Raw genomic sequence first — 12,633 nt, forward strand, 5'->3', positions numbered from 1 at the left:
GAAAGTAACCGCATTGAAACATACAAGTACATTTTTAATAATGTTAACCCATGTTTGCAGAGTTAACTATTTAAATATATTCTATTTGGATATTAATAATGCACCTGAATGGTTTCTTATTATAAATCACTGCAAAGTGTTTTTACATGAGGGACAGGAAGTACAAAATCAGTAAGAAGTCGCTCTCATAAAGGTCTCCTTTGACTCTATCCTGACACGACATTTTGATTTTAAAGCGTGTATCTAATAAACAAAATAAGCGGGACTTAAATATTCTCAAACTCTAGAAGCGAGTAAACTCTTGAGAGACAAGGTGGCTCTATTCAGTGATGGGAGGTAACAGACTAAAAAGTCTGACCTTTAACACCCAGAAATCATGCAACACGATGTCAATAAACTGCACACCGCACACTTGTATTTACCAACCTGTCTCGTCTGGGATTGCTTTACATCAAAGGATACTAAAAACATTTTTTTTCTTAACATGTAACATACACTTGAGGATTCCTTATCAATAGTAATTGTGCCCCGTTTGCATTGTCTCTTAGTAGTTTTTGCGTTCCCTATCACAAATAAATTAATGAAATGTAGTGCTAATTAGCAAATATTAGCACACTAACACACTAAACCAGGGGTGTCAAACTCATTGTTGCTCTGGGGCCGCATCGGCATCATGGTTGCCCCCAAAGGGCCGCTTGTCGGCGGGGGGGGGGGGGGGTGCTGCTGCTCCTTCGTCGTCGTCGTCGGCGGGAGGGGGGGGGGGGGGGGGGGGGGGGCTGCTGCTGCTGCCACATACGCTGGTGGAGGTGTGTGCGCGCGGATCGGGGAGGAGCTCCGCCGTGCGCGATTTCCATTTTTTTTTTTTTTGCTGGTAGATTCGCGGGCCACATAAGATGACGTGGCGGGCCGGATCCGGCCCGCGGGCCGTATGTTTGACACCCCTGCACTAAACTAAGATGGAAACCATGGTAAATACAAAGCCTGTTAAACATAAGCATGTTAGCATTGTCATTGTGAGCTTATTACCATACTTATGTTAGCATTTAGCTAAAATAACTGCTACGCCAAAGTGCAGCCTCTTATGCATGGTCTGTCGTGTCACATAAATATCTCTCTAATAAATATGCAGTACCTCTAAAGTGATACTCTAAAGCCGTGATTCTCAAAGTGGGGTCTGTGGCACTCTGCCTGGAGGTCTTCTAAAAAGTCTTCAGATTCATTTGTTCAAAGTATTGTGATATCAAAATAAAAAAAGTTTCTTTTTTTTCTTCTTTTTTTATACAAAAGGCTTCATAGTTCAAATATGTTACATTATCTTGTAAATTAAGAAATTGTATATAATTGAAACACTTCCCACTTCTCTTATGTGTGTGTGTGTGTGTTCTAAAATGCGCTTCAAATTAGCCTTTTTTTCTTGATTTGCCTTTGATAATGTCTTCAGGTACAGTGTTACTCGCAGCTAATTGAAATGGTGTCAGTTGCGTTGGCTTGTGGGTATCCTGTGTTTAGATGGGGCACATATTTTTAATACATGTCAAACTTATTTCTAATACGTGCCCTCTTGTGTTGTTCTTTCACATAACAAATGCTTTCTAAGTGTAAAAGGGACAGCTGCCATTTGTCATATAAAACAAAGTCAACTAATGAAGGCTGTTTTAATGAAACCATCTCAAAATCTGTGTCATATGGTAGCTTAAACACACTGCATACACAAACCGATGAGGAACAATGCCAGAGTGATGATGCAGAATAATTATGAACGAAATATGCCAGCGACCAACACTTGTGAGACATCTAAGATTCATAAAGATCTCCCACATTTTACTGCATTATTCACCACCCGCCTACATGGAGATCAGTTCTGCTCTTTTAATGTAGGTCATGTTGTTGGATGATGAGATCACATTTAGTGCTCATAACATAAGCAGGCTTCACTACATAACAAATGCTCAGTGTTGGGTGCTTTACATCCTGTGCCTGTGTCCAGACTGCCTTTTGCCTTTACGTCAGTGAAAAAACTGGTTTGTTGTGATAATCACTCAGACACTGAAGCCATATTGCCTCGAGCTACATCTGTGATACTGGTATTGATGACGTCATCGTGGCCCTCTGCTGAAGCACTGACTGTCATTAATTAGACTGTGGCACTGCTGTTCGCTCTGTGTTCCCATGGTAACAATGTGTGGTGTCTACTTTCCCCCAGCCGAGGCAGCGATGTCCATCAAGCCGCTGGTTTCTTTTTTTCCCCATGGTCCAGGAGATTTTTCGTGCACACCTCAAGAAGCCCATTTATTAGACTGATTAATATTAATAAAGTCGCTGTTTGCTTTGATTCCTCATCATAACAACACAAACCTTCTTAACACATTAACACAGCAGTGATACATGATTTACTGCAAACCGGTTGGCATTTTACGTTTCTGCAAGCCAGGGATATGTCGACATATCTGAACCAAAAGAATGTTTCAAGTCAACATTTCTACATACGTGTAACATCAAAGTTAAAGTTTTAACCGCTTTGTGGGGCTTTTGTTTGGTTACGTTTAAGTACTTGGGTTAGGTTTAGTAAAAGATCACGGTTCGGTACGTCATTTTTAGGAGATTGAGCTAAAAGATGGGCTACAGAGAGGATTTACTGTTGCAGCTTTGAAGTAATAAGCACAAGTAATAGTTCTTTTATGTAATATTAAATTGTATTTGACAAAGAGAACATCTCAAATAACATTAATAAAACAAAACATCCTAAGGATATGAAATCTGAAGAGGTAAAGAAGAATACGTACCGTAAGTCACAGTGTATACTCATGTGTAGATGAGGTAAGATTAAAGCCCTAACTGTGAATAGAAGGTACTCTATCTATATCTTGAACTGGGAGGACTGGTGTTTCTGATGATGAATGCTTCACTGTCTTCTCCCAGAGAGATAAGAGTGTCACACCAACAGTAGATGTTCTTCCTGCAGCAACTAAAGAAAATCACCTTATTACCGGATATGGTGTCCCACTTTTTTCTACATAACATCTCTTCAGTCCATTCTCACTGTTGGCTGGTATGACGTAATACAATCTTCAGGTTATGGGCATTTTCCACCTTGTAATTCATACATGGAGCAACACTAAAAAAAACTACTTCAGACATTATCCAACAGCAGAGCATGGGTTGGGAAAAAAAAAAATCACAGAAGAGACTGTTTGGTCTATTCTCCGCTAAAACAGCGTTTTTTCTTGAATTGAGCAGCCAATGGAAAAAATGTCAGTCACTGGTCAGTAAGGAAACAAGTCATCACGCCGCTCCTCAGCACCGTCCATCTGAACCACACAGCAGCTCACACTGACGCTGCCCTGGGCAACAGCTGAACCCTCGCGCTCAATGAGCTTTACCCACTGGACAACCTGCTGTGCACTAAGGGGGAAAAAAGAAACGGATGCCCTTTCCTCATGCTCTTCATAACTGCACTTTAGTAAACAACCTGAATCATGTAATTGTATTTTTTTTTGTGCTGAAATTGTAAATCAAATAATCTATTTGTCAATCACATAGTCAGTTAAGTCTTTTTAAGTAAATTTGCAATCAAAGATACTGTTGACATGTCGTTTGATGGATATTTAGTATTTTTCCATTTCACTTTGGTAATCTGAAGACATCATTTTAAGGGCTCTAATTCAAATTTGATGGAAATTATTGAAGGCATTTAAAAGACAGAATCAGATTAGTGTGAGTAAATCATAACTTTATTTGAGTACATTACATTCATACATCCTGTCCTTTTTTTATGTGGGTTTCTTTCACTTATTCTATGTTTATTTTTCATGCTTCTACCCAGCAAGGTTTGTCAGTGATTCTGCTGATACTTTACCCAAAGTGCCTTGTGATGACACATTCACCACACAGCACAGCCTCACTGTTGGTGGCCACATCCTTTCAATGAAAACCAGAAATAAACGTCCCTTTCACCAGGTAGATCTACCCTCAAATTTTCCTCATAATTATATGCTTTCAGCAATTCTAAATGAATCACCAAATTATTCCAGGCCTGTTATTGTGTGCTGCTGCTCAGAAAAAAAGATGCAATTACCAAAGGCAGTGTGTGAGCAAATATGTGGGTCACGATTCTAGGGCACGGGTGGAAAGGGCAATGAAGCTCCTTCTTTGAACCGCTGTCTCGAACTCAGATCGCAGGTTACGTCTTTTATTAAATTCCTGGATGGCCGTGGATGGGTGCCGATTCCTTTTACAATGCCTCCGAGAAACATTTAGATCTGATAACCAGAATAATATTGTTTTTATGGATCCATCAGTGAGTGAGTGTTCGTAAAAAACCCAAAACCACAACCAGCCGCTTCAGAGTCGGTGCATAACACCGACTCTGAAATGAACTCAAACAGCCTTCTGCTAGCAGCCCCTGGAAAAAATGACCTTATGTCTCCATTCCTATCTAATGCTATTTCATTTTCCTTGTTATGAAAGGTTGCCGTCCGTGTTTCCAGAGCTCCCCTCCTGAAAGCACACAAATCTCTCTCATTCATTTCAGGTTTCTTTTTAAAGAGGAAAGCAGCTTGTGAAAAATAAATACAAAACATTCGTCTCTTGAAAAGAAAGGGTGAACCAATTGCTGAATACTAAATTGCACTACGACCAAATATCTAATTTTATTCCACTGAAAACCAAAAGCACAGGAGAGTAGATATTTTTCATTCCCAGATTGAAACAGCTCGACATTAATTTTTCATACGTTTGTGAGGTAATTAACATTTTAATTGAACTACAGGACACAATATCGGCTGCAGATGGCCTCTTTCTGTTGGCCCGAGGGCCTGTTAACTGAAGGAATGAGTTGACAGTTAATCACTAAATAAGACAGTGGGTTAATAACGTCTACATTTTTAATGATAAAAGGCTGGATCATTAGTCGTCTGGGGAAAAAAATAATCACACTGACTAGTTTTCACATTAACCGAGTGTTGACACACTCGTTAATGCTTCACGCCTAATTAAAGGAGCAAATTACAGCTAATTTGGATGATTTAAAATACCTCAATCTCCTTGAGTGCACACATTATTCAGCTCATGCTAACAGGGAAGCAGATTGGTGTGGTGAGTACATGCTTCACTGTGATAATGACTCACGATTGATTCAACCTGCTGAAGTATCCTTGAGAGAAGCCTTACATCACTTCCAGCTCTGTAAGAGGCCGTGTTCTCTGACCTCTCTGTGGTACATACTCCACTTCCTTGTGTTCTTAAGAGATACATATCATATCTACACAATGTTGAAAATAACAATACTGCACAAGATGAGACGAGCGCATCCACGTTGTGGTATATGTATGCAGTTTTTGTGCAAAACTAGTAGCATGCAACAGAGTTACGTAATTAAATGATTACAAATAAATGTATTTGAAACAGTTACTGAGGAAAAATATGCAATTACAAAGGGGTTACATTCCATTATATTGTTGTCGGTAAAAAGCTTAGCCTATATGTAGGCTAAGCTTATAAGTGTGTATTTTCAGCTTTATTGCCCAGTTTGTTAGAAAAGTAATCAAGTGTAACAAGTGTTACTTTGTATTACTTGTAGTCCCATTACTTATGGCATTTTTAACTATTTAGTAATCTGTAACCTATTATATTTCTAAAGTAACCTTCCCAACACTGTCAGTATGTCTTAATTGTAATCACATGGTGACTCTGACACTCCAGGTTCAGTTTTACGAGCCACGATCAGGTTTTGCTCACTCGCCATCACAGATTGCAGATACTGAACATCGGAGGAATGAGGAACCCCGCCAGGAAGTGCTCCTTCCATTCCAGCATCAGACCTGACATGCTCGTTTGGTACGGTCTTCTGCTGCGCTGTCTCCACCAAGACCATTGTAAAGCCCACGCAGCCAACACCCTGAGCTAAAGATCTGAATCACATGTAGGTGAAACGCACATATTGTGAAACCCTTTTTTTTTTTTCTTCATTCGAAATACAGTGTGGCCGCTCCCGAATCTTGAATGTTACCTTCTGTTGGTAAAGACAGATAAAAGCTCAAGTGAATCAGTTATATATAATATAAAGGGTCTCCTGAATAAAAGTTAAAAAAAGGAGACAGTGTAGCACTCAAATAGTGGCCGAATTAATTTCACCTGCTACTTTATGAACCTCATCTTTACTCCTTTAAATGCGGATGACGACCTCAGAAGCCACCCAGAACAATGTAGGTCCCCTTTTTGCTTAATAGAGATCTTAGTGTACTACTGCGACATCTCTGAAAAGGTTTCACGCATTATGCTCAGAGGTTTATCTCGGAGTTTCACGCTCCTAATATGTAAAGAGAGGAAGCAAATTCACATAACGTGAGAGGTCTTGGGGCCTGTAGAAGGCGCATTAAAAAAAAAAGCAGCTAAATGTCTTAATCACGCCCCGGTGGATGTGAGCCTGCGAGCTGCTGAGGACAATGACTGTGTGCTTTGGAGCAAGAGATCAGCGACAGCAGCAAGGACGATGACGTCTGTGGAGGCCGTTATATAACCGGAGCTGAACATTTTGTCTGTCATAGTTACAAGGTTAAAGAGGGATACATGAATACCAGTCATAGTCCCGAGAGTCATGTGCACCGTCGTTCCACCGGCCCAAGTTCATCGAGGCTGACATCAGTCAGTGCGGCATTTTTGGAGCAAAAGGAATGTCCGTGTTTGATGTTATTAATCAGCATGTCTGCCTCTTTAGACACATGGCTTCTCTCAGGGGTTCAAGGCTCCTTATTGGTGATTCACCAACTATTCGCTATTCAAAACATGTACAACAAGGCATAGAAAACCCATATTGGACAAATTATTATTGAAAGTATTTCTATAAGTCTTAAAACATGTCTGGAGGGGACCTTTAAGGACTTTCTGACTTTACCTCCCACATCCAGCTCATTAGTTATGCACAAAGTGTCTCAGTGAGTCTATTAAAGCACAATAAGCAGCAGATGTAGTGCAGAGTACAGCAACAACATAACAACAAATCATCCTAACAAAGAATAGACAAACATCTCAACATAGTCAGACCCGAGAGAGAAAATGAGGAAGTAAATAGATAAGTGAGTGTGTAGGCACTCAACATATTGTCTAGTATCAAAGATACGATGCATTGGCTTGCAACAAAATGCTGCAATTCCAAAATCAACTGTAAAACTCTCTCACAATCATGCAGGAGATGTTATAGGAAAATATAGAGAATGACATTAGGCATAATCAAAGTCTTGTAATGCTAATATGTTGATATACAGTATGTATCTTCACAGAGAGCGATGCACACACCATGGTGCCAGTTAGTGAGAAGTTATTAACTCCAGTCAAACTAAATGAGGGACAAACCCCATTTTAAATTTAACCCCAGTTTGTGTTTTATACTGTCAATTACAATTGTACAAAAGTATTCTAGGACTTTGATTCCTTGGAAAGGTGCAAACTATCTTTGAGGGTTGGACAGAGGGCTTACCAAACAATTGAAACATCAGGAACTATGTGTTCCAGGTTGTTAAGGTGCATGGGAAATCTAGTCAAGATCAAGTTATTCCCAAGGGAAACAAGTGTTACAGCCAAGTGTAAAGCAAGTACAAAGGCATCCACGTACAGGTCACATGAGGGTTTCCATATAATATTGAACAAACTTCTGCACAATGACTCCAAAGGTTTGAAACATCTTTTATAGGAACAAAATCCAAGATTCGTTTCCTCTGACTTCCTTATAGACAATATAGCACTAAGACATTGATATCAATGTGAGTAAATAAAATGTAGTCAACCTGTTTCACTCCATTTCATGTGTGTTTGAGGTGAATCAACTTGGGCTGAACATTCAACATTCATTATATGCCTCTGTCTTCTTAAAGAGACAGAGGGGAGAAGGGATATCGTCGCCGTTGCACAGACCTACACCATTTGTGCATGCCCAGTCACACTAAGCAGCTCGAGCAATATTCAGACTAGCCTTCAGTTTAAGCTTGCAGGACATGGCCCAGTAACCTACTTTCCCCACAACATGCTCTGTAACATCAGAGACGGGGTTGTGTGTGTCATCAGTTAACAAACCTTCACCGCAGCATATTTTCAGCAAAGAGACAAAAAAACAGACACAGCACTGCTGATGCAAAAACAGATGAACCCAATGATCACAATGATTTCTCCGTCCATAAGCCTCTTGCTCAGTTTACTCTTAAAGGTGACATATGTTGTAAATATGTTGTTCTTACATGTATACTAGGGACAAGAAGGAGTTAAATGGCACAAAGAGGACAGGATGGAGAGAGAAATTGTCAAAAAGATTGTGATACTATGGGGCTAATTGGGAAAAGGATTGTCATAATTGTGAAATGCTACACCATAGTAACGGGTTTATTAATTATAATTACAGGATAATCAGTCCTAGATATATAAACGTTTCTTAAAATCATGACAAGCCTGCCCTTGATGGATAGATTATGAGATTTCTTGTATAATAGAGGAAGGGGGGTTTACATCCCATCCCACTACAGTCCATGTATCAGGTGAACAGCACTATAAACTGTATAACAATACAACCTGAAACCCTCAAACTATTGTTCTGAGTTTAACATAAACCACAAACACCCAAAGTGACACATAGTAACATGTAGAGCATTGATAGTGAGCCACTGACACAGTTGGTGTATTTTCACTCTCATAACTATGAGACTGGTAATAAAGGACGACCATTGACCACTTAGAGATTGTGGACTAATGGACTGTGTGCTGATTGAATGGTTGAATTACTGTAGCAGTGGGTGTTGTATCTATCCTCAGTTTATTTATATGGGATAAAGACAGCTGATATGAGTCTACATTTGGATTGGTAAGAGATTGATAATGTCTGCAGTTCAATGAATTTGCTTTCTTGCCCATGCAGCCTTTATTTCTACCCCATAATTAATATAATTATTATTTTCACAGTATCGTTGACTCCTGATCTCTGTTTCTGTAGGGGCAGACTGTATACTGAAATCTAATACACTCATTTATAGCCCACGGTGTAAATTAGGGTTTGTTGGATTCAGTGTCGGGACCAGAAATCAGCTGAAGCGAGAGGACGACAGCATGAGTCACGAGGCCGGCCCGAATGTTTAGCAGCATGATGTAAAAAGGAGCATATGATGCAGTGAACACCCCGGTTCAGTCAGTCATGGACCAGCCCATCCTGTCCCACTCAGCTGTCAGCACACATCCTCATCACTATTCATGTCTGCTGGGCCGAGCTCAGCAGTGTCGCAGCAAGCTCAAGCCTCAATGAGAGTGTACTCGGATGAAGACGAGGAACAATCATTTTGGACACTGACATGATTTGTACAAAGGCTCCTTTCAACTACAACACAGGCATTTTTTTTGGGGGGGGGGGGGGGGGGGGAGGTCCCCTTAACAAAGTGGCACAGTTGCCATCGACTTGGCATCAGTCTTTTAGTTTAGAGGAGTGAGACATGAGCCTTATTAAACTCTTTTTTACCATCACACCATGCAGCACTTATCCCCAGTCCCAATAGCCTATGTATGTCTTCACACACAAATAAACCCTCTTGATCACCCTTTTAAATAAATGCCACTGACTTAGGCTTACAGTTCTTTCTCCTCTAATCATACAATGTCATACTTTTTCAGATTTAAACCCACAGCTTGTGTCCAGGTGGCAATGTCAACACATAAACTTCATAAACTTCACAAGAGAAAATGTCCATCTCTTCAAATACACCACTGAAATGTACATGCACATGTGTCAAACAGTCATGTAGGTTAAATATTTTAACTAAAACGTGAAAAAGCACTCACTGCCTCCACACATCAGCTAGTGTTAAACTGACTGAATGTGAAGAAAGACAAAACTATGAGCATGTTTCATTTCGTACATGTTAAAAGAGTTTCTACACCCGTTCATTTGTTCTCTACAGTGTGTTTGAAACAGCCGTGACGTTACAAGTACATTCGAAACGGACCGAACCTTTAGCGCGTAAAGACACTGAGCTGGAGCCTTACCGTATTCTGCGAGATCAAACGGGGGTCAGAAGAAAAACCAAACGGACCCCCCCCCCAAAAAAAATTCCCGACGTCCTATATTCCAAGAAAGTTTCCCAGAGATGGAATACAGCCTGTGGAGGAGGACGTCCTGACCCAGCCCACACACCTCACTCTTTATACAGTCTCCGGTCCGGGCGAGTCCTGTCCACATGCACGGATGAAAGCTGAATGAAGAGATTTCTCTGCAGCCAGAGTTCGTCCACTCTCGGAGTCCCGCCCACCGGACTACTGTACTAAATAAAGTTATGCGAGCGGCCGTTTGTGTGTATAAGTGGTGGTGGTGGTGGGTGGGCTGTAAAGATGCCCTTTAAATGAACACATAGTACATTCATATGATTAAATGCGCTCCGAACGATCCGTTAAAAATGTTTGAATTCTAATTGCCTGATCATGCAAATCATCAACAGGTTATAAAAAGCTCAGAACGCCGGTATTCCATATTTGTACAGTACACTGGTGTGCTTGGTGTGAGTCATGCCTTCTGCTCTCTGAGTCATGCTTTCAAAAGCTATTATATACAGCCGATCTTCACATATTGGTCCACATCGGTTTAGGCTGATCAGAGCAATGCTGAAAATGTAAGACAAAAGCAGTTAGAGGAATTAGTCCTCTAGGTTTCACATAATCCAACAAGTCGTCGAACACTGTAGCGCCTGCCTTATGTGCAATCAGTGCAAATCAGTGCTGGAAGTAAGGGCCCCTCTGAGACCCCAAGGATTACTGTCTCTAAGAGGCTGTAGCAGACTCAGTTTTATAAAGTGAAGATATTGGTATCATGTGAAACTAGACGACGTAAGGAATCCATCGGTACCATATCATACAAGGGGGGGCTGAATAACACTTCAGATAGGCTTCTTAGGCATCTTCAAAGGGTCCCTTGACCTTTAACCTTATGATATGTTTATCACAAATGGGTTCAATGGGCACCCACGAGTCTCCTCTTTACACACATGCACACTTATGATGCACTTATGATTATCCCATGCAGTGTTGATACCAAATCACAGCATAATGTGGTATTTTGTAGGGATTTTTGAAATGGTATCAACCCCAAGATTTGCTGCAATTATACATGAACAAATTAATGACATACAACTTGAGACATGTTACTGACCTGCTCTACTTAATCTCTGATGTGCACCATTTGGAATATACTGTTGACCTCTAAAGATCCCCTGTCCCCCATAAAAAGGACTGAAATGGTTCTATGTGGCTCCATTACAAGTAAGAAAGACCTGCATTCAAAATTGTTGTATCGGCAAAATGTAGAAAGCACTGATGCAGAAATATGGCCCCTGTGAAAGATATATTCTATATCATATTACATTACATATTATAGCATATTAGTGTTGTAACTGGTCGAGGTCGTGGAGCTAATCTTTACTTTATTAATTGGGTAAATCGAGTCGTTTAATCTATAATGTTGCCTTATATTTGATAAATTAATATATTATGTTGTAGATACAAATGTTAATCTGCAAAGTAACCAAACTGTAACTGTGACATAAATGTAGGGGAGTACAAAGTACCACGTTTCCCTCTGAAACGTATAGAATGTATAGCATACAACCAATGGTAATGTTCAAGTGCCTCAAACATGTAATCAATTGCAGCACTTGATTCTGTACTTGGCTACTTTCCATCACTGGAGCAATTTCTTTTTTTTGTATTAATGTCAGCTTTCAGCAGTGAGCTTCCTCATGCCATTAACTTTAACTTTTGGGAAATCTCGAGCCGAACCTGAGAAAGCAGAACCGACTCAAATGCCAAATAATTCAAAACAAACGCTCCACCATGAATACACACCTTCACAGCGCAGCTCGACCTGGAAGTGTTGTCACTCCTTGTTTTCTTTGATTCCTCTGTTCCTTACAAGCAACTGTCAGAGGTGAACAACTTTGGCTTGTTGAGATACTACACATACTTAATGAAAGATTCAATGTGCCGGCTGAACGGCAACTCTGACATGCTTTAATAAAGACTATTTTGCACAATGACAATAAATGATTATTGTCACTATCACATGACAAACAAAGCAAAACAACTACAGTAGCACATTCCTGTGGTGCAACTTTGGAAGTTGCATCAGGAGGAATGTAAACAGCAGCAACCAAAAAAATCAGATTGATCTTTGATGGTGAGTTTTTTTCTTATATATATGGAAACTGTCCATAAAAGTTTTAAGCTAAGACAACAAACACTGTGTGGCTCAATATTCTGCAGGAAAGCACTTTTATAATTATTACCCATTAAGAGACAAAAAAAAGGTATCACAATACTTAAGTGTCCCTTAGAAATGAATACTAACCGTAGATTACTGAGATACAGATTTAAGTAAAAATTACATCACTCTCCCTGAATGAATTTTATCATGGATTTCCTATCATGGTGGGACGAATTCAAATTAAAAATTGGTGCAGCAGAAGGCAAGATTTGAAGACTTTTTGGTGTGCATCAATTTTCAAAAATAGTGGATCCTATACTTCCCATAATGCAACTTCCCTGTGTTTTTAGCAAGACCCTGAGAAAACTCCTCCGGGGGCACAGACGTGATAACTCTCATGACTAGGAAACTGA

This window comes from Pholis gunnellus (assembly GCF_910591455.1).
Source record: "Pholis gunnellus genome assembly, chromosome: 13".
Lineage (NCBI taxonomy): Eukaryota > Metazoa > Chordata > Actinopteri > Perciformes > Pholidae > Pholis > Pholis gunnellus.